This window comes from Haematobia irritans, chromosome 1, assembly GCF_050003625.1.
Source record: "Haematobia irritans isolate KBUSLIRL chromosome 1, ASM5000362v1, whole genome shotgun sequence".
Classification (NCBI taxonomy): Eukaryota; Metazoa; Arthropoda; class Insecta; order Diptera; family Muscidae; genus Haematobia; species Haematobia irritans.
This window is the reverse complement of record NC_134397.1, coordinates 102,217,199-102,238,385: the sequence shown is the minus strand read 5'-3', so window position 1 is coordinate 102,238,385 and position 21,187 is coordinate 102,217,199. Positions and strand designations below refer to the sequence as shown.

Sequence of the window (21,187 nt, the reverse complement as noted above, 5' to 3'; positions counted from 1 at the left end):
GGGTATTAAGTTCGAGTTTAGCCACCAAATAACAAAAAAAAAACAGTAAATAATGTATAAAATTATACTTCTTTGATGCAAATTTTATTATAACTTGATGGGGAATAGCCAAATCAGCTTTTCGTTTAGTTTATATTGTTTAAAATGGATTATTCAAGAAAAATAATAGTGAAAAATGGCGATTTTAGCGGCTACACGGACGAAAAAGACTGTTTTTCATATGTTTGGGTGTAAAAATTATATGTTTGGAACTCAATTTTTTTAACACAATATTTTTAAGTGCAAGCATCAAATGTTCATAAACATAACATTTTTAGGACATATATGTTAATATGTTAGAACATATTATGTTTGGGACATAAAATGTTTGTAAATATAATATGCTTAGATGCAAAAATATATTAATTTAGAAATAGCAAATATAAATTGTTTAAATTTTACCTTTCGCCTGGACGGAGAATCGAACCGAGGACCACAAAGTTTGTAAGCCAACACACTATCCACTGGGCTACGTAGCTGTTATAGTCACCAGTAGACAATTATCGTTATAAGTTACATTTATATATCATAGTTACATTTATATAGCATTTGCAGCGCCCACGAGCCCATGCAAAACATAACATTATTTAACAGAAACATACATTTGTTGGCCAAGTGGAGCAGTGGTTAGCATGTCAGCCTATAGACAATATAACATATAGATGATCCACTATTCTCTTTAAAAAAATATATGTGTCAGTTCCAAAATGAATTTTCTGACATCTCGTTTTGATTTTTTCGTAAAGAGTCAGTTCCAAACATTAATTTTCGCGCATTTGCTTTTGTATTGTTCGTAAAGAGCTATGCTGTTCAATATTAAATTTTGTAGAACAGTGCTTGATATAAACGAAATGGACTGAGTTTTGGATAAAATATTATTTTTTTAATTGCAAAAATAACAATTTTGCAACAAAAAACGTTTTTTGGTATAAAAGTTTGAAATTTTGGTTCCTTCAAAAACTCTAACAAAAGAAGGTGGAGTCGAGTATAAACATACACAAATAATTTTATAATGTACACATAAATTTATTTAGGCGTGAACAGTTTTTACTTCCATTTAACACCATTTTAAATGCATTTAAAAATGTGTTTTTTTTACTTAATTTCATTTTTACCTTTAAGGCCGGTATTAAGTTGGCATTATCGCTCTAAAATGTTTTGCATTTCATTCATTTTAAAGAAAATAAACTTTTTCAATTGGTTCTGATCCAAAACTCGAACTTAATGCCCGCTTTTATATTTGAAGGTGTCAGTCAACTACTCTTGGGCTACTTATTAATAAAGAAGAACTAAAATTTGTTTTTATACATTTTGCTGTTTAATTTTTCACTATTTCTTCCTTTTTTCATTTTACTGTCCCAACTCTAAAAAGAGTATAGTGCCCTTTCGTTATATTTATGAAGATCCCTTTGTAATTTTTGTATATTTTCCACCGTTTTTTAATTTCCTTTGCCTGAATATATTGACTTGCTTACATCGTACGTTCCGATTTCTTTTAACGAACCAAGAAAAAAATTGTGCCCATAATGCCAATATGATAAACAAAACACATGTCCACACATACATAAAATGCTGCTCTCAAGACGAAAACACATGCTGTTTTTTTCAAATGTCTATTCTCTTGGTTCCGAATGTCTATTCTCTTTACTCCGAATACTCATTCTAATATTCAAATTATATAATATTTAGACTTAAGCATATCAAGGTTTTGGCCTTATCATAAAACAGTTTTTCGAAACAACATACAAGCGGTTTCACAGAAATTGCTCTGTTTTGATTCTCTCGCTGTGTTATGTTGATATCTTTGGTCAACCCTCCCGGTTTCCATCTATATTTCTTTCTCTATACTCTCTCTCTCTCTGTCGCTCTTTGAATAAAATATCACAACATATATATGTTTAGTCGAAATTTGTAAATTTATATATGTTTACATTCACACATATTATTTTTATGAAACATTCACGCCCCAAACATGATATATTCTAACATATTAACCAGGGATCCGGAGCGGTCCATTTTTTTCGCTCCGCTCCGCTCCCGCTCCGGAGAAAAAAAAACCGCTCCGCTCCACGCTCCGCTCCGAGAAAAAAAAATCGCTCCCCTCCGCTCCTCTTCGAGAAAATTATAGTACAAATATTGTATTATTTGTTCAATTGAGTTTTATTATACCCTGCTCCACACTGTGGAACAGGGTATTATAAGTTAGTGCATATGTTTGCAACACCCAGAAGGAGACGAGATAGACACATGGTGTCTTTGACAAAAATGCTTAGGGTGGGCTCCTGAGTCGATATAGCCATGTCCGTCTGTCCGTGAACACATTTTTGTAACCAAGGGATTAGGTTATCGACCAATCGACTTCGAATTTGGCACAAGTATGTGTTTTGGGTCAAAATAGAACCCTATTGATTTTGGAAGAAATCGGTTCAGATTTAGATATAGCTCCCATATATATATTTCGCCCGATATGGACTTATATGGCCCCAGAAGCCAGAGTTTTACCCTAATTTGCTTAAAATTTTGCAGAAGAAGAACAATTAGTCAAGTGTGCCAAATTTTATTGAAATCGGTTCACATTTAGATATAGCTCCCATATATATCTTTCGCCCGATATGGACTAATACGGTCCCAGAAGCTAGAGTTTTATCCCAATTAGGTTGAAATTTTGCACTAGGGGTACAATTAGTAGTGTAGTCAAGTATGCCAAATTTTATTGAAATCGGTTCAGATTTAGATATAGCTCCCACATATAGCTTTCGGCCGATTAACACTCATATGACCACAGAGGCCAATTTTTAACTCCGATTTAGTTGAAATTTTCCACAGGGAGTAGAATTAGCATTGTAGCTATGCCTGTCAAATTTGGTTGAAATCGATTCAGATTTAGATATTTCTCCCATATATAGCTTTCGCCCGATTTACACTCATATGACCACAGAGGCCAATTTTTAACTCCGATTTAGTTGAAATTTTGCACATGGAGTAGAATTAGCATTGTAGCTCTCCGTGCCAAATTTGGTTCAGATTTAGATACAGCTCTCATATATATGTTTTTCTGATTTCGACAAAAATGGTCAAAATACCAACATTTTCCTTGTAAAATCGCCACTGCTTAGTCGAAAAGTTGTAAAAATGACTCTAATTTTCCTAAACTTCTAATACATATATATCGAGCGATAAATCATTAATAAACGTTTGCGAAGTTTCCTTAAAATTGCTTCAGATTTAAATGTTTCCCATATTTATACACTTCACCACTACTGTGGTACAGGGTATAATAAGTTTGTGCATTTGTATGTAACGCCAAGAAGGAGTAATCATAGACCAATCTTTTAGTATACGGATCGGCTTAGAATTAAATTCTGAGTCGATTTAGCGATGTCCGTCTGTCTGTCTGTCCGTCTGTCTGTCCGTCTGTCTGTCTGTTGATGTATTTTTGTGTGCAAAGTACAGCTCGCAGTTTTAGTCCGATTGTCCTAAAATTTGGTATAGGGTCCTGTTTCGGCTTAAAGACGATCCCTATTGATTTTGGAAAAAATCGGTTCAGATTTAGATATAGGTGCCATATATATTTTTCACCGATCTGGTCATAATTGGCGTGTATATCAACCGATCTTCCTCAAATTCCGTACATCCGAATATTTTATGAGTCTCAAAAAACTTACAAAATATCAGCAAAATCGGTTCAGATTTAGATATAGCTCCCATATATAGCTTTCGCCCGATTTACACTCATTTGCCCACAGAGGCCAATTTTTTGCTCCGATTTAGTTGAAATTTTGCACAGGGAGTAGAATTAGCGTTGTAACTATGCGTGCCAAATTTGCTTGAAATCGGTTCAGATTTGGATATATCTCCCATATAAAGCTTTCGCCCGATTTACACTCATATGACTACAGAGGCCAATTTTTAACTCCGATTTTGTTGAAATTTTGCACAGGAAGTAGAATTAGCATTGTAGCTATGCGTGCCAAATTTGGTTGAAATCGGTTCAGATTTAGATATAGCTCCCATATATATGTTTTTCTGATTTCGACAAAAATGGTCAAAATACCAACATTTTCCTTGTAAAATCGCCACTGCTTAGTCGAAAAGTTGTAAAAATGACTCTAATTTTCCTAAACTTCTAATACATATATATCGAGCGATAAATCATAAATAAACTTTTTCGAAGTTTCCTTAAAATTGCTTCAGATTTAAACGTTTCCCATATGTTTTTACTAACATTGTGTTCCACCCTAGTGCATTAGCCGACTTAAATTTTGAGTCTATAGATTTTGTAGAAGTCTATCAAATTCTTCCAGATCGAGTGATATTTAAATGTATGTATTTGGGACAAACCTTTATATATAGTCCCCAACACATTTGACGGATGTGATATGGTATCGAAAATTTAGATCTACAAAGTGGTGCAGGGTATAATATAGTCGGCCCCGCCCGACTTTAGACTTTCCTTACTGGTTTTTTACTAACATTGTGTTCCACCCTAGTGCATTAGCCGACTTAAATTTTGAGTCTATAGATTTTGTAGAAGTCTATCAAATTCTGTCCAGATCGAGTGATATTTAAATGTATATATTTGGGACAAACCTTTATATATAGCCCCCAACACATTTGACAGATGTGATATGGTATCGAAAATTTAGATCTACAAAGTGGTGCAGGGTATAATATAGTCGGCCCCGCCCGACTTTAGACTTTCCTTGCTTGTTTTATTTAGAAAAATCGGGTGGTACATATATGGGAGCTATAGCTAAATCTGAACCGATTTCGATGATTTTTTGCACATATAGTTAGTGCTATAGAAGATTACATTTAGCCAACTTTGAGTAAGATCGGTTGATAAATAAGGGTTTTATGACATAATTTGGCAAAATCGGGCGATACATATATATGGGACCTATATCTAAATCTGAACCGATTTCGATGACATTTTCAGACTTAAAGGGTGATACAAAAGATTATTTTGTGCTAAATTTGACGACGATCGGTTAGTAAAAAAGTGCAACGTGACCCCATTTGTCGAAATCGAGCAATACATATATATGGGAGCTATATCTAAATTTGATCCGATTTATTCCAAATTCAATAGCGTTCGTCCTTGTGCCCAAAAAAACTCCCTGTACCAAACTTCATCAAAATCGGTTAATAATTGCGACCGGAATCCTGTGAACAACAAATACATGGACAGACGGACGGACGGACACCAAGCGCTAGATCGACTCAGGAGGTGATTCTGAGTCGATCGGTATATACTTTATTGGGACTAAAATCAATATTTCTGGTAGGCACATTTTTTGGCAGATCAAACTTATTATACCGTAACCACTATGTGGTTTAGGGTATAATGACTTTAAAACAATGTGTTGAAACATTTTATTAATTTTGAAGATTTTTTCAGAAATATTAAATCCATTTTGACTTCATTAAAACGAAATTTTCATTCATGTTAAGATACACATTTTTATGTCGAATCACTTAGCTATAAGGACAAACAGACTTCATTGAAAAGTTTAGAGACTTTTAGACAAGGAAAAAACTTTATTTCAGAGAAATACGTTTTCTATTCTAAGCAAAATTAGTATTCATATTTTACGCATGTGAAATATTTGGCCTCCCGACAATATTCTTTGCGGTGCACCATCTACTATTTAATATGTGATAGAAACCAAATTTATGAAAATGGACCAAATGCTGTTTGGTCCGACCACCGGACCAAATTTAAAAATTAGAAATTTTTTGGACCAATTTTGGTCCGATCGGACCAAAGCGGCAACGCTGATTGGAATTGAAAGTCTATACACAGAGTAGAAGTAACTACTCTCCGAAAGTTTTTTTTTGTTTTGCAACAGACGTAGAGAAGAGGTTTTGTTATATTTGTAATGTGTGTGTGTATGTTTATGTTTGCAACAACCTCCATCGAAATCAGTCCGTGGTATACCTACGAATATTCTTACTCAGATCTAGTGTTACCTAATTTCGCGTTTTTCCCTTTTATTGCAAAAATACATTATCGAACAGCATTTTTAAGAAATGTTCGTCCTCAAAAAAGTAGATAACATGCAATAATACAAATCAAGTCAATGTGAGAAAAAAAATTAAAATAAATGTATATGCGCACATTTTTCAACCAAAATTGAAACTATCCATAATTTTAATTAAATTTTCGAGAACCAATATCAGAAATAAGAGAATGCTAGGATATAGTACAATAGTAAAGCAAATATGAATGTCCTTACACTGAAAAAAAGAATTTTTCTTAATTATTAAAGTCACGTTGACCTTACCTCAAAAATTTTATCTTTCATGTTATGATACACACTTTTAAGTAAAATCACTTAATTATAAGGACATTACAACTTCATTCAAAAGTTTAGAGAAATGCGTCTTCCATGTTAAGCAAAATTTGCATTCTTATTCTAAGGACATGAAATCTTTGACTACACGACAATATTTTTTTCAGTGTAGAAAACTAAAAAATTAAATATAAATAAGATCATTTAATTGCATTTATTTGACGTTCATTACAAACATCTTTGTAGTAATACGGGATGAAATTGATCGAAAGTACTGTTGTTACTTTTACAACTCATACTAGAGATATATTTTGACATTTGCCGTTTTTGAAAACAATTACTAAAAAACACGTTGTGTTTTCCCCAATGTACATACGTACAAAAATACATATCGTACATTTTAAACGTTTACTCACACTACGCTAAGTACTAGTTATATTTGAAATTACCTACACAGTGTAATTTCAAAGTTACACATTTCATTCAAGTAATATTTTATTCGGAGCGGAGCGGTTTTTCATTTGGAAACCGCTCCGCTCCCGCTCCGCTCCGGATTTTAGAAATGCCGCTCCCGCTCCGGCAAAAAAAGGGCTTGCTCCGCTCCGCTCCACGCTCCGCTCCACGCTCCGCTCCGCTCCGGATCCCTGATATTAACATATGTGTCCCAAACATTTAGTGTTAGTTTAGGAACATTACATGTTTGCACTTAAATATATTGTGTTTAAAAGTTGTGCCGGAAACACATTTTGTTTATATAGGAACATATGAAAAACATATTTTTCTGACAGTGTAGAATCAAAACAACCAACAACAGCATAAATGACGCAATAACAAACACAAACAATCATACGAGATATACACAAAATGTCTCTAAAAACTCCCTCAAATGATGCAATGATTTCATTACTCTCTTCTCACTTCATTTTCAAGTACCACGTTTATTGATTAGTAGGAATTCTATATATAAGTTAAGGTAAAATATATACCAAATTTATGAGGAATCTATAAAAAATTATATACACCCGACAAGGATTATATAACTACACTGAAAAAAAAAACATACTCGGTTCCAAAGATTTTGTCTTTACTTTAAAAAATTTGGTATTGATTTCGAGCCAAAGAAGCGGAGAATACAAGTAAGGATACTTTTAAGACACAATTCTCTTTTAAATTTAGGTTTTATGTACTTGCTTCTAGGAAGCAAATTTTAATATTTCGCTTTCTCAGCTTTTTTTCTTCATATGCTATCAAAGTCCTTTAAAAACGAGTTAACGGCAACTTTATTTTCCAAATTAGGACTCGACTTCCAGTAGAAATAATGCTATGTTTGAAGTAAAAAACTTCTTTAAAATAAAGTTTTGAAAAACATGTCCTATATTTGAACGATTTTTTGCTTTGTAGTCAAGATGCAAAAAGACAACAAATTTAAAGACAATTTCATTAAATTTAAAGAATTTTTCTGAATTATTAAAGTCAAGTTGACCTTAGCCTATACATTTTTTCTTTCATGTTAAGATACCCATTTTTAAGTCAAATCACTTAATTATAAGGACAATACGACTTCATTGAAAAGTTTATCAACTTTTGGACAAGGAAAATAACTTTTTTTAGAGAAATGCGTCTTCTATGCTAAGAAAAATTTGTATTCGTATTTTAAAGACATGAAATCTTTGACCTCACGACAATATTTTTTTCAGTGTACTCTTTATTCTACTTTATCTAAAATTTTCAATGTGAGGAAAAACACTCCAACTTATAATAAAAAAGGAAATAATCTGTAGGTAGCCATCATACGAATCGGTAAAGTCGTTAAGTTAATTTTACAAAATTTTTTTCCATACAAAATTTTTTCTTAGTAGATTGTCCACATTTCGTAGTAAGATTTTTATATTGCCCATGTGTTTTTATAATAGAATCAACGATGCATTAACTACTATGTTGGAAATTTATTTAAGGAAAAATCCTTCCCATTTCGTAGTTAGGGACTAAAAAACATTTACTGAATTTTTATAAGTTTTCCATTAGCTAAGTTAATTTTGGTTGTGGTTACGAAAAATGAACTATATTACAGTAAATTTGTTGAACTATGTGGAAGTTAAAATGGTCCTTAAATTTACAAGACACTTTTTTTGTAGTTTTGTCCTTTTCTGCTTTAAAAAGATATATATCGCCATCCTTATTTTGATCCTCAACCCATTCTGAAACAAGAAAAAGACATATAATTACAATTACAAAACATATCAAAAATATTCAGTTTTGTTTAAACTTACCTGTATTAAAATTAATAACGTATTCCATATATCTTGGACTTGTCTAATAAATTTTGTAAAAACTTAGCACGATTTTTGATACAAAAATATATTTTTTTATTATTTTTATAAGTCACATTGACAAGAATTTCAACAAAAAATTGCTCATTAAATTTTCAAATAGAAACAATACTCATGAAGAGTAACAAATGTATAAAAAATAAGTCTTTCTACTGTTTTAATGTAGAAAATCTTAAACACTCACTTTGAAGGAATGATATATGCCTGACATTGCATATATGCAATGTTAGTTTCTTGCCTGTCTAGCTCCTATTCTTTTACATATTTTACCATAATTTTTTTTTTATTCACATTTTGGAAGCCGTAGATTATTAAGGATTTTTATTAAGGATTTTTATCGAGTATCATAACAACTTCATTTAAATAGAGCGAAATTAAAATAAGTATTTTGAGTACCTCGAAAAATTTAACTTATTTGTTGTAATATTATGAATATATAGTTTTATAATACAAATTGATATCATTTCTGCAATTTCATGCGTTTTAGCCGATATGAACTGTCATTGCATATATGCCATAGATATATGCAATATCATGCACATATGATTTTTGTTACTTCTACACTAAAAAAAGGCATGCGCGGTTCCAAAGATTTGGTATTTACTTTAAAAATTTTGGTATTGATTCCGAGCCAAAGAAGCGGAGAATACAAGTAAGGATACTTTTAAGACACAATTATCTTTTAAATTTGGTTTTTGTGTACTTGCTTCCTAGAATTTTTCGCTTTTTCAGCTTTTTTCTTCATATACTATCAAAACCCTTTAAAAACGAGTTAACCACAACTTTATTTTCCAAATTAAGACTTGACTCCCAGTAGAAACTATGCTATGTTTCAAGTAAAAAACGTCTTTAAAATAAAGTGTTGAAAAACATGTCCTATATTTGAACGCTATTTTTCATTAAATTTAAAGAATTTTTCTGAATTAATAATTCAAGTTGACCTTAGCCCAAACATTTTTTCTTTCATATTATGATACCCATTTTTAAGTGAAATCACTTAATTATAAGGACAATACGACTTCATTGAAAAGTTTATCGACTTTTGGACAAAGAAACAAACTTTATATTAGAGAAATACGTCTCCTATGCAAAGCAAAATTTGCATTCGTATTTTAAAGACATGAAATCTTTGCCCTCACGACAATATTTTTTCAGTATAGGACCCTTAGCGACGAATATGAATATAAAAACGAATATTTTAATGATGATGGAGATTTGAACACGGAGTTTGATATAAATCGAGGTCGTAGAAGGAGCACAAGATGTAAGCGAAAATTCGAGTTATCCTACATCGTTAGAGAATCGTATAAAATACAAGCTGCTGGGTTGTAATTGTTACATGTCTATTCATCGAAATAGATAGGTTCAAAATTTTTCTGCGGTGGTCTATCCGTTGTCAATAATGTTGGTGATAATTTTAGATGTTTCAAAGCTCCTCAAAGTGGTTCACATTATGGTGAAAGACCATTCGAACTCTGTTATAGAGCTTACTATGGAATCAAACTGCACTCAGTGAGGTACAGAAGGTCAATATTGTGGTATCATAATTAACTGAAAAGTCTAATTGAAAATTAAGTTTTGGGTCGCAATTACACCTATTCTAAGTAAAACAGAGGATCCAGGTTTCCGTGTATCATATAAGCTGACATATCCCAAAACCAGTTTTAAGCTTGTGGTACGCTTCAAATTTTTTATTCTATCAAACCGAATCATATAAGATATTCTATATCTTGTAAAAGCGTAGCATTTGACATAAAAAGAGTTCCGAAGTCTCTTTTTCGTCAAAATACCGCTGCATACACAATCATCCGCTGCTCTTACTCGGAACCGATGTGCCTCCAACACTAGGTGTTCGGTAATGATTCCTATGACGTTTCTGTTCGTCATCCTCTTTTCTTTAAGTATGGTAGTTTTCCAGTCTTTTTCTAGTTTCATCGCCCTTTCGACGATGCATTAACTACTATGTTGGAAATTTATTTAAGGAAAAATCCTTCCCATTTCGTAGTTAGGGACTAAAAAACATTTACTGAATTTTTATAAGTTTTCCATTAGCTAAGTTAATTTTGGTTTTTCTGCGGTGGTCTATCCGTTGTCAATAATGTTGGTGATAATTTTAGATGTTTCAAAGCTCCTCAAAGTGGTTCACATTATGGTGAAAGACCATTCGAACTCTGTTATAGAGCTTACTATGGAATCAAACTGCACTCAGTGAGGTACAGAAGGTCAATATTGTGGTATCATAATTAACTGAAAAGTCTAATTGAAAATTAAGTTTTGGGTCGCAATTACACCTATTCTAAGTAAAACAGAGGATCCAGGTTTCCGTGTATCATATAAGCTGACATATCCCAAAACCAGTTTTAAGCTTGTGGTACGCTTCAAATTTTTTATTCTATCAAACCGAATCATATAAGATATTCTATATCTTGTAAAAGCGTAGCATTTGACATAAAAAGAGTTCCGAAGTCTCTTTTTCGTCAAAATACCGCTGCATACACAATCATCCGCTGCTCTTACTCGGAACCGATGTGCCTCCAACACTAGGTGTTCGGTAATGATTCCTATGACGTTTCTGTTCGTCATCCTCTTTTCTTTAAGTATGGTAGTTTTCCAGTCTTTTTCTAGTTTCATCGCCCTTTCGACCGTTGCACTGTTCCACGTGGAACAGTTTGGCGAAGCCCGGCAAAGGGTCCCGCCCCTTTGGGTTGCGTTCTCCAAGTTCACTTCCCTTTGTGATAAATGCAAAAATGCGGAACTAGCTGTGCATCAAAAAAGGCAGAATGATTATCTGCATGAAATTGCATATATGCAATGTTACGTAACTTTTCCTCCAGTTATCAGAATCGAACGAAAATTGGTTTACGGTATAATTTATCCTTGCTCAAATTAAAACATGCAACGAAGGGTTAAACTATGAGTCATTTTTTCGACTGAACTTTTTTAGATCTTCCAAATGACTAGGTTTTTACTCATGTTTGTGAACACTCATCCTAAATGTTTGAAAATGTTGGCAGGGAACATAGTTATGTATTAGAAGCAACAGTGCTTCGTGTCTATAGAAAATATCTTCTATAGACACAATATGGTAACTAATTCCAAATACATAAATTCGCGAAATATGAAAGGAAAAATATTTGTATTTGACTGGTTTATAAAATAAAGAAATAAGATATGGCTGCTTACGAATCTTAACATTTTATTTATTTTGTTTATTTATTGACTCATCGCTCCCGCTTAGGTTAGGTTAGGTGGCAGCCCAATGTATCAGGCTCACTTAGACTATTCAGTCCATTGTGATACCACATTGGTGAACTTCTCTCTTATCACTGAGTGCCGCCCGATTCCATGATAAGCTCAAGAGAAACTTTGAAATGTCACCAGCATTACTGAGGTGGGATAATCCACCGCTGAAAAACTTTTTTGGTGTTCGGTCGAAGCAGGAATCGAACCCACGACCTTGTGTATGCAAGGCGGGCATGCTAACCATTGCACCACGGTGGCTCCCGCTTAAGTGTATCCTTTAACTGGGTTACTTTAAGATTGGCCATAATTTGTGTTGTATACGCACCCTAAAAATTGGGAGAAATTCATTTATTCATAACACTAGTTTACACTGAAAATGTACACTTGATGAGAGTCGACTTTTCTTGTGGGACAGTTTTTGAGATATCCAGTTATTTTTAGTTTTTCATTCATTTTTCACTAAACAATTTACATCTCGATGGCCGGTTATATCGTTGTTCGTACTTAAATGAAAGGTGTTAAGATGATGAATGCCATCGATATTTTTTGAACCACTCAACTTATCACAGATCCAATTATAAACGATTATTCGTCATCTTAATACCTTTCATTTAAGTACAAACAACGATATAATCGGAAATTTCTAACTCTAGATATAATTTGTTTAGTGAAAAAAGAGCAAAAAACTAAAAATAACGGGATATCTCAAAAACTGTTCCATAAACATTTTTTTCGAGTTCAGCAGATCAAAATACATAAGAAGTGTACATCAAGTGTACATGCAATTTTTTTTTTGGAAACTAGTGTAATTATCTCAATATATACACAAACAATTAAGTAAAATCAAAAGTACGGCTGTCTGCAGAATTGCGACATATAATCTTCGCAGAACTCATCTGAACCATCGTCATTGTAACTAACATCAAATGAAAAATGTTTGGCACCAATGAAATTTAAGTACTGAAATATACCAATGAAAACTACTAACGTCTCCATTATTATCACGAATACGTCTTTAAATGCTCTCCCTTTTATTAACATAACGCTCGAAATACCAGCTCTTTGCGAAGAGCCTCAGGCATCTCAGGTCGTCTCCTGTACCCACCATATACAAACATTCGACATTATATTTTCTTCATCATTACATTCTGGTTCCCCATCAATGTGTGCTTCGTTAGGTCCAGCGGGTCCGGGTCACGGTTGCCACTCGAGTTAAAAATAATTTACCAAATTTAGAAGAAAATTTTACCAAAAATCTACCAAAGCAAAAAGTCTTGTTTTGCAAAATTTGATTTCTTAATAAATTTTATTTCTATAGAAAATTTTGTTAAAATTTTATTTCCATAGAAAATTTTGTCAAAATTTTATTTCTATAGAAACTTTTGTCAAAATTTTATTTCTATAGAAAATTTTATCAAAATTATATTCCAACTGTGGCACTCGTAGTCGCGAGAATAAAATCGCGATATGCCACAGATATTGTACGAAAACCATAACAAGCCATAGGTTCAATTGCTTCAAGGATAAGCCGTTCTCTCATATCACGTGTAAATTTCTTCAAAACTCCATCATGACCATATATGAATGCACACCTAAGATTCAAGTTTTGATTCTTGTCATACACTTTTCAACATTATTTTCACTTTTTCAACATTATTTCCGAAGCACCTTTACTGTAGAGGCGATAACCACCATTAGGTCTGGGAAACTGTACCCATTCTTTTTGACACAGAGTTCAAGGTGTAGACATGAGTAAATTTGTCTTCAGTTATCTCATCACGAATGTTTTGATATTTTACTCCCAGCCCCTGTGCAAAACTTAAAAGTATCTTCAGGTTTTGATTCAGACTGAAAATATTGTAAAATATACAATTCAATATTTAAATAAAATCACATTTACATATATAATGAAACCCACCAATATATTGGATGTCTAGGCTGAGTTGAGCATTCCCTCGGGATCTATAAAGCGAAAATCGATTATTCCAATTTTGGTATGAAAATCTAAAAAAGTCGAAATCGATTATTAACATAAAAATAATCACAAAATCGATTTTAGATTTTGAACTATAATTTTAATTATCAAAAATTAATTTTAATGTTCATTCATTGGTTTTAATTGTATTGAGATGTAACTAGATTTAAGGAAAAAAGCACATATTTCTTAAAATCGATTTTGGATTTTCAACTATTTTTTTTTTAATTTTGACTATCAAAATTCAATTTTAATGTGTTATTCATTGATTTCAATTAAATTGAGATGTATGTTACCTATATGCAAGGAAACGAGCACATATTTCTAAACCAAGTCAGTCACACCAATTGGCAATGGCCAATGGGTAACACTTGGTCACAGCAACAACCAAGACAGTGACACCAAAATTTTTCGAGGGCTTCTTGTCAATAACAAACGTCTTAATACACAATTCTAAAATCAGTATTATCACGGTAATTACAGCAATGGCTGAATCAGCATATCTGATTTGTATTGCTAATTTGGTAAGTTTAGCTTGTTAAAGAAAAATTATTTCTATCGCAAATTTTTAGTCTGCTTTGGGATCTAAACAGTAATGGTATATTATACGGTCTATTGGTATAGGAAGAGCTTTGGGATGCAATGATAACGTTAATGTTGATGAATTGAACATGCAATTTGTTAATATTCCTGTCACTCCAAGAGTTGATGATTTCTAGGATTTTGACGTTAATATCTCGGACTAACACGAATGGATTTCAGTTTTCTTGTAGCGATTCAGCAGATATGATTCTCAGCACCTCATCTGTGAAATCTAATTCTGATGGTTACGATGATATTGATCCGCGCTTCTTCAAGGTCTTGCTTCCACTTTTATTGCCCTATATAACAAATCTATTTAACAGGATTGTAATGACAAGCACTTTTCCTTCTGCTTGGAAACATAGTAAAGTTATTCCTATACCTAAAAGTGGTGGTGAATACCGTCCTATATCCATTTTATGTTTTCTATCTAAAGAATTTGAGAAGATAATCTATAGACAACTATCTGACTATCTTTCTGATGGCTCATTGTCATTTGGTAGACAGTCTGGATTCCGTCCCAAGCACAGCTGCATGACCGTCTTGGCAGACTATCGGAGCACTGCTATTCTCTGTCTATTCCAACGACCTTCCCTGTCATCTATCTTACACTAAGGTACATTTATCTACAGGTGTATATTTCAAGTCCCCAATCGGAGCTCAATGACTGTGTTGACAGATTGATTACGGTGAGGATTCATACTGGGCATGTGCTAACTTGCTCTGCATAAACCCTCAAAAATCAAAGTGCCTTATCATATGTAAGAAGAAATCGAATATCCGATTTTGATGTCAATGTCAGTATTATTTGATATCAGTAGGTTAGGTTAGGTTAGGTGGCAGCCCGATGTATCAGGCTCACTTAGACTATTTAGTCCATTGTGATACCACATTGGTGAACTTTGATATCAGTAAATCGATTGTGGCATCGGCGAGGAATCTCGGAGTTATTTTTAATGATCACTGACATGGTCGAATCATATCTGCTCCGCTGTGGGACAAAGCTGTGCGAATCTACGGGCACTTTGGTAGACCCATTCTTTTACTCTTTTGGGAGTCAGATGTTTATTAGCTAAGACTTACATTTTGCCAGGTCTATTATGTGGTTCTGAATTATTCGCTAGCTGTGACTCTGCTAGTCGAAGGAGATTGAACGTCCTTTTTAATAGAATAACACGCTACATCTTTGGGTTGAATCGCCTGGATTCCGTTACCCGATACTAACTAACTCTATATGGTGTATCTTTTGACAGTTTTTTATTTATTAGGATTCTTGTATTCCTCCACAAATTGGTCTACTCTGGAACACTTGAGTATTTATTCGAAAGGCTTCGATTCATTCGTTCCAGTAGGGATAAGAGAGGTTTGTGCAACGCAGCCTTGTTTCTGATTGGCACTTTTTTGTGTCATCCATTCGTCTTTGGAATTCGTTACCTATCTGTATTCACACCATAAGTGACACCAATACATTTAAGAAAAAATTCTTTAATTACTTTTGCTATTTTTTCTTACTAGATTAATTCTAACTCAACCGTCGAACTGAACGGACGTATTTATTACGAATTTCACGTGTGGTGGAAATAATAAACCACCATGCAGCGAAATTCAAAGTCATCCACTGGGTTGCTAATTTCAGGGCCCAGTGGACGGGTAACGACTGAAGTTATAAATTTGGGCAGCGACCAAGAGTCAGGCACAATTAGTCGACCTGTAGACGAGTCGACTGGCGGTGACACCGAACCTTTTCTAAGGTGACGACATCAAAAGGAGGCAATCCCTCTCGAAAGATATTCAAGGAACGAAGAAATGCTTTGTTTATTCTAAAGAAATTAGGATCAGTCGACCCAAGCACGTTGTCGGCTAAGCAAAGCGATTCCTTAAAATGGGCTCAAGGAATTCTTGAAGCTGGCAAAAGGGAACGATCACCGGATGAGCTGCCATCCCCTAAACGAGATCAAAGATCGTTTGCCTCAGTTGCAAAAGACAGCCTTGTGATGGCTATTATTAATAAAGGAGCATTGGACGGTATGATTCCAAGGCAAAAATGGGGGGAAATTGAGAACGCGATGTCTGGTGTCTACTCAGAGGTGCGAAAAAAGTTTCCCGGAACTAGTCCTCGACAACAAGATGCTGGATGGTATCAAGGACGATATAAGTTAATAGCTTTTGCGGGCTAGAGGTCTATGGGTTGCTTTAAAGCTGCATTGATGCAAATTGGTGAAGTTTGGGAAGGAGCCGCTTTGGAGTTAGTCGATAAAAAAGACATACCGGCTAAACCTATAGCACATGCATGGATACCGGCAAACCCTCCTGATCCTGAGTCAATACTAGAGAGACTAAAAGAATGTAACCCAGATCTTCCAACCGCCGATTGGAAGGTTGGTCGCTTGGATGAGATGGATGGACCAAGACGACATGCGGTGTTTATATTAAACATAGAGTCGCTGCCACATCTAGCCCAGACCCAAGGACGTGTAAGTTATGGCTTTCATAATATCCATATGAAGGTATACAAAAGCAATCAGCCAAGGTTAGGTTAAAGTGGCAGCCCGATTAAGATTCAGGCTCACTTAGACTATTCAGTCCATTGTCAGCCAAAGGATTCCGAAACGGACAAGCCCCCGGTAGAGTCAGCAGTGAAAAAATCTCCTAGCGAAGCCGAAGGAGACATAAAACCTGCAGACTATGGCGAAAATCATATGCGGGAAGTTTCTACAGGCTCAAACCTCACCAAAGCTGAACCGCGGATTGTTGCGAGAGTCACCGAGATCTGTGAAGAGGAAGCCCTTGATGACTCAATTGAAGCGGCTGATGTGACGGTGGTTGAAAATTTGGATGGTTCTACGGTTCCTCCAGATAAATCTTCACCATTGTAAGGCCGCTTGTGCTGCCTTAAAAGTTCTCCTGATGAAAGGAGACATAGATATAGTTCTTATTCAAGAACCATACATATATAAGAACAAGATCTGTGAATTAAGCACTCCGGGTTTCAAACTTTTGCATAATACCGGTAACGATATAAATCGAGCATGTATAATTGCTAAAAACGAATTAAACTTGTTTCTGCTTCCTTCATTGAGCAATGCAGACATTGTCGTAGCCTTTCTAGAGATATCCAAATGCAAATATTGGGTGTCTTCGGTCTACATGGGACATGATAGGGAGATGCCACCCTGTGCCGTTAAGACCTTAGTTGAGGAGTCACTAAAAACAAAGACAAAACTCATTATGGGATGCGATGCAAATGCACATCATAGTATTTGGGGAAGTAGTGATACTAATGCAAGGGGAGAGTCGCTAATATACATTATTTTGCGTACTAACCTGGTAGTTTGCAATAAGGGAGATGCACCAACCTTCGTCACCAGAAACAGGCAAGAGGTTTTGGACGTCACGTTGACCTCTCCGGAACTGAATGATAAGATATCTGAGTGGCAAGTTTTGAGAGAACATAGCTTCTCAGATCATCGCTACATCAGTTTCAGATTGGCTGTTCGTACTTCAAAGACCATATTTCCGCAAAATGTTAGGAAAGCTGATTGGAATAGGTATAGGGAATCGTTCAATTTGATGATACCGGAAATGCCAGAGACAAATATGAGCACTGTGCAAGATATCGAACACGTAGTGGAGCGGATTACTAAGGCCTTTAACATGTCACTGAAAGCTGCTTGCCCTAGAGGAAAGCCAAGGGGAAAAAATCGGCCGCCATGGTGGACTACGGACTTTAGTAATATGAGGAAATCCTGCAGGAAGCTCTTTAACAAAGCAAAGTCCACAAGAGCTCCGGAGGATTGGGACACTTACAAGATGAATCTGAGAGCATATAAACGAGAACTGAGAAGGTCTCAACAAAACTCTTGGGATGATTATTGCAGCAGTATTGAGAATACGCCAGAGGCTTCCAGACTACGGAAGGTACTAGCATCCACTAACACCGCTCCAGGTTTCATTAAAACATCGGAGGGAAATTGGACAACGTCCAGTGAGGAGACGTTGGAGGTACTTTTGGACACACACTTCCCTGGAAATCAGACGGCTGAACAATTTTCTGGCGGTGTCACAGTGGCTCAGCGGTCATTTCCTATCGAGGAAATTGTGTCGGAATCTAGAATAAAATGGGCTTTAAATAGCTTTGGACCATTCAAATCCTTCGGACCTGATGGAATTACTCCGGCGGAATTAAAAGCAGTGGCTGAAAGAATTATCCCCTGGTTGACGGTGATATATAAACAATGTGTAAACTTAGCATATATTCCAGAAAAGTGGAGGGAAACAAAAGTCGTCTTCATACCTAAAGCAGGAAAAGCCTCTCACTCGAGTGCGAAGGATTTCCGACCAATCAGCTTATCCTCATTCCTACTTAAGACCCTGGAGAGGATGATAGACACGTATCTTAGAACTAGCGTGGATTCAAGTTTGCTCTCGAAACGACAGCATGCATACTCGAAGGGCAGGTCTACTTTTTTTTTTGTTTTTATCTCTTTATTAATGCATTCTATCTTATTAGCGATATTTTCATTATTTAATTGATTATTAATACAGTTATGCTAATGGTACCCACCCAGTGGTGAGCCCATTTTATATTAAATATATTTAATTAAAATTATTATATTTTCAATATTTGTTTTCCTCAATCTTCATGTTTAAGGTTTATTAATGATTACAATAGTAAATCTTGCGGAGCTTTTCTATTTAGTCTAGTGAAAGTTTCCACATTTGCCATTAAATTTGTTGCTAATGGGTTTGGATGATTTTGTGTTCTTATTTTGTAACTTTAAAGTTGCGATATTATTTCTTCTTTAACAGTTTTCATATTCAGTTCTTCATGTATTTGTTTATTTGTTATGTAGTAAGGAGCAGCAGTTATTTTTCTTAGTATTTTAGATTGAAATTGTTGCAGTATCTTGATAGTTGTATTGGAAGCTGTGCCCCATAGCTGGATACCATATGTCCAGATAGGTTTTAGTATACATTTATATTAGATAGGGTCGCGAAAAAAAGTTCATGCAGTCACCCCCCAGTTTTGTAGCATATTTGAAGACAATTTCAGAACACTAAAACTTTTTTTTTTTCTTGCACCCTACGACCCCCCGAAATGCAATTTACTGTACTGTGTCGTCATTTGAAGTCCGATCGAAAAGAAACGCATATCGTTGTTCATGGTTGATCAGGGGCTATATTTCGTGCATTGGTCATTTTTGACTCCGACGTCAAATTTGATTTTTAATTTTTTTATTTCGCTTCGTATACCCCTATGATGCCCATTTCTTATAACCATTATAAAGATCTTATCAAAATATGAAACTTTTGCTTTGGAAGTATTTAATTATATTCATAAACAAAAATGTTACAGAGATTTTAAAAAGTCAATAGGTCACCCTACACCATCAAATAGCTTTTGCTGTGTTGTCATGATATCCGATCGAAACCACATGCACATCGTTATTCACATCTACGAAATTAATTTGAAAGGTATTTAATATACACAAACTGTTTATCTGTAAATTTCTAACCGTATCATTGTATACATACTCGTTGTGTGCACTACGACATTTTCTGCGTTATGCAAAGTTATTGTGTTTTTGCTTGAACAACTTGAGAGCCTACTGTTTTAAAATCTAACAATCAATCTAACAATAAAAGTAAGTGGTAACGGAATTGTGGAAAATTACGAAGATCGTTATGCTGCTTACACATTGGTTAAATTTCTGCCTTTCAACATCTGACTACGCCGTATTTTTTTTTGCGTTTTCTTGTCATCTTCACAATGGTGAGCAATGTTGTCACATGAGTAAATACTTTAAACAAGAAAATATTAGATTAGATTTGTATTTGATTTGAGTACATTTCATGTTTATTAATTGTACAATTTTATTATGCGGCTAACAACTTTTTAGAATTAATTTATAACAAATCCTGTCTAGAATCAAGTTTACTATGTTGTTGACGACTTTTAATTTTGGATATTATATAACGCAATCGTTTATCGTCTGTAACATGACTAGTAGATTCATTTTTAACCTGCTTTCTTTAAATATAAAAGGAATTCAATAACTTGATGATTTGTTGGTAATTTAGTTTTGTCGATAACCCGAGCTTCGAATTTCATTTTGTTTTCACTTTTTTCAAATACTATCAACAGCCTTCTCTCACAAAAATATGGACAGACTTAAGAAATCATGTAGCGAAAGTGTTTGTTAGATTTTTTGCTAGAACAATTTGAGAGCCTGCTGTTCTCAAATTGTTCTAGCAAAAACACATGCACTTTGCATAACGCTGAAAATGCCATAGTGCACACAACGAGTATGTATACAATGATACGGTTAGAAATTTACAGATAAAGAGTTTGTGTGTATTAAATACCTTTCAAATTAATTTCGTAGATATGAATAACGATGTGCATGTGCTTTCGATCGGATATCATGACAACACAGCAAAAGCTATTTGATGGTGTAGGGTGACCTATTGACTTTTTAAAATCTCTGTAACTTTTTTGTTTATGAATATAATTAAATACTTCCAAAGCAAAAGTTTCATATTTTGATAAGATCTTTATAATGGTTATAAGAAATGGGCATAATAGGGGTATACGAAGCGAAATAAAAAAATTAAAAATCAAATTTGACGTCGGAGTCAAAAATGACCAATGCACGAAATATAGCCCCTGATCAACCATGAACAACGATATGCGTTTCTTTTCGATCGGACTTCAAATGACG

The 21,187-nt window shown here is 34.4% G+C and overlaps 1 long non-coding RNA gene across 1 annotated transcript; it reads right to left on the bottom strand.

Annotated features, from left to right (window-relative positions):
- Nucleotides 1-8,261: 8,261 nt before the first annotated feature.
- LOC142221521 (uncharacterized) lies at nucleotides 8,262-8,742 on the bottom strand. Its single transcript, XR_012718083.1, has 2 exons — nucleotides 8,606-8,742; nucleotides 8,262-8,533 (listed from the first exon to the last, which is right to left on the bottom strand). It is a non-coding gene; the product is annotated as an uncharacterized LOC142221521 (long non-coding RNA).
- Nucleotides 8,743-21,187: the final 12,445 nt, after the last annotated feature.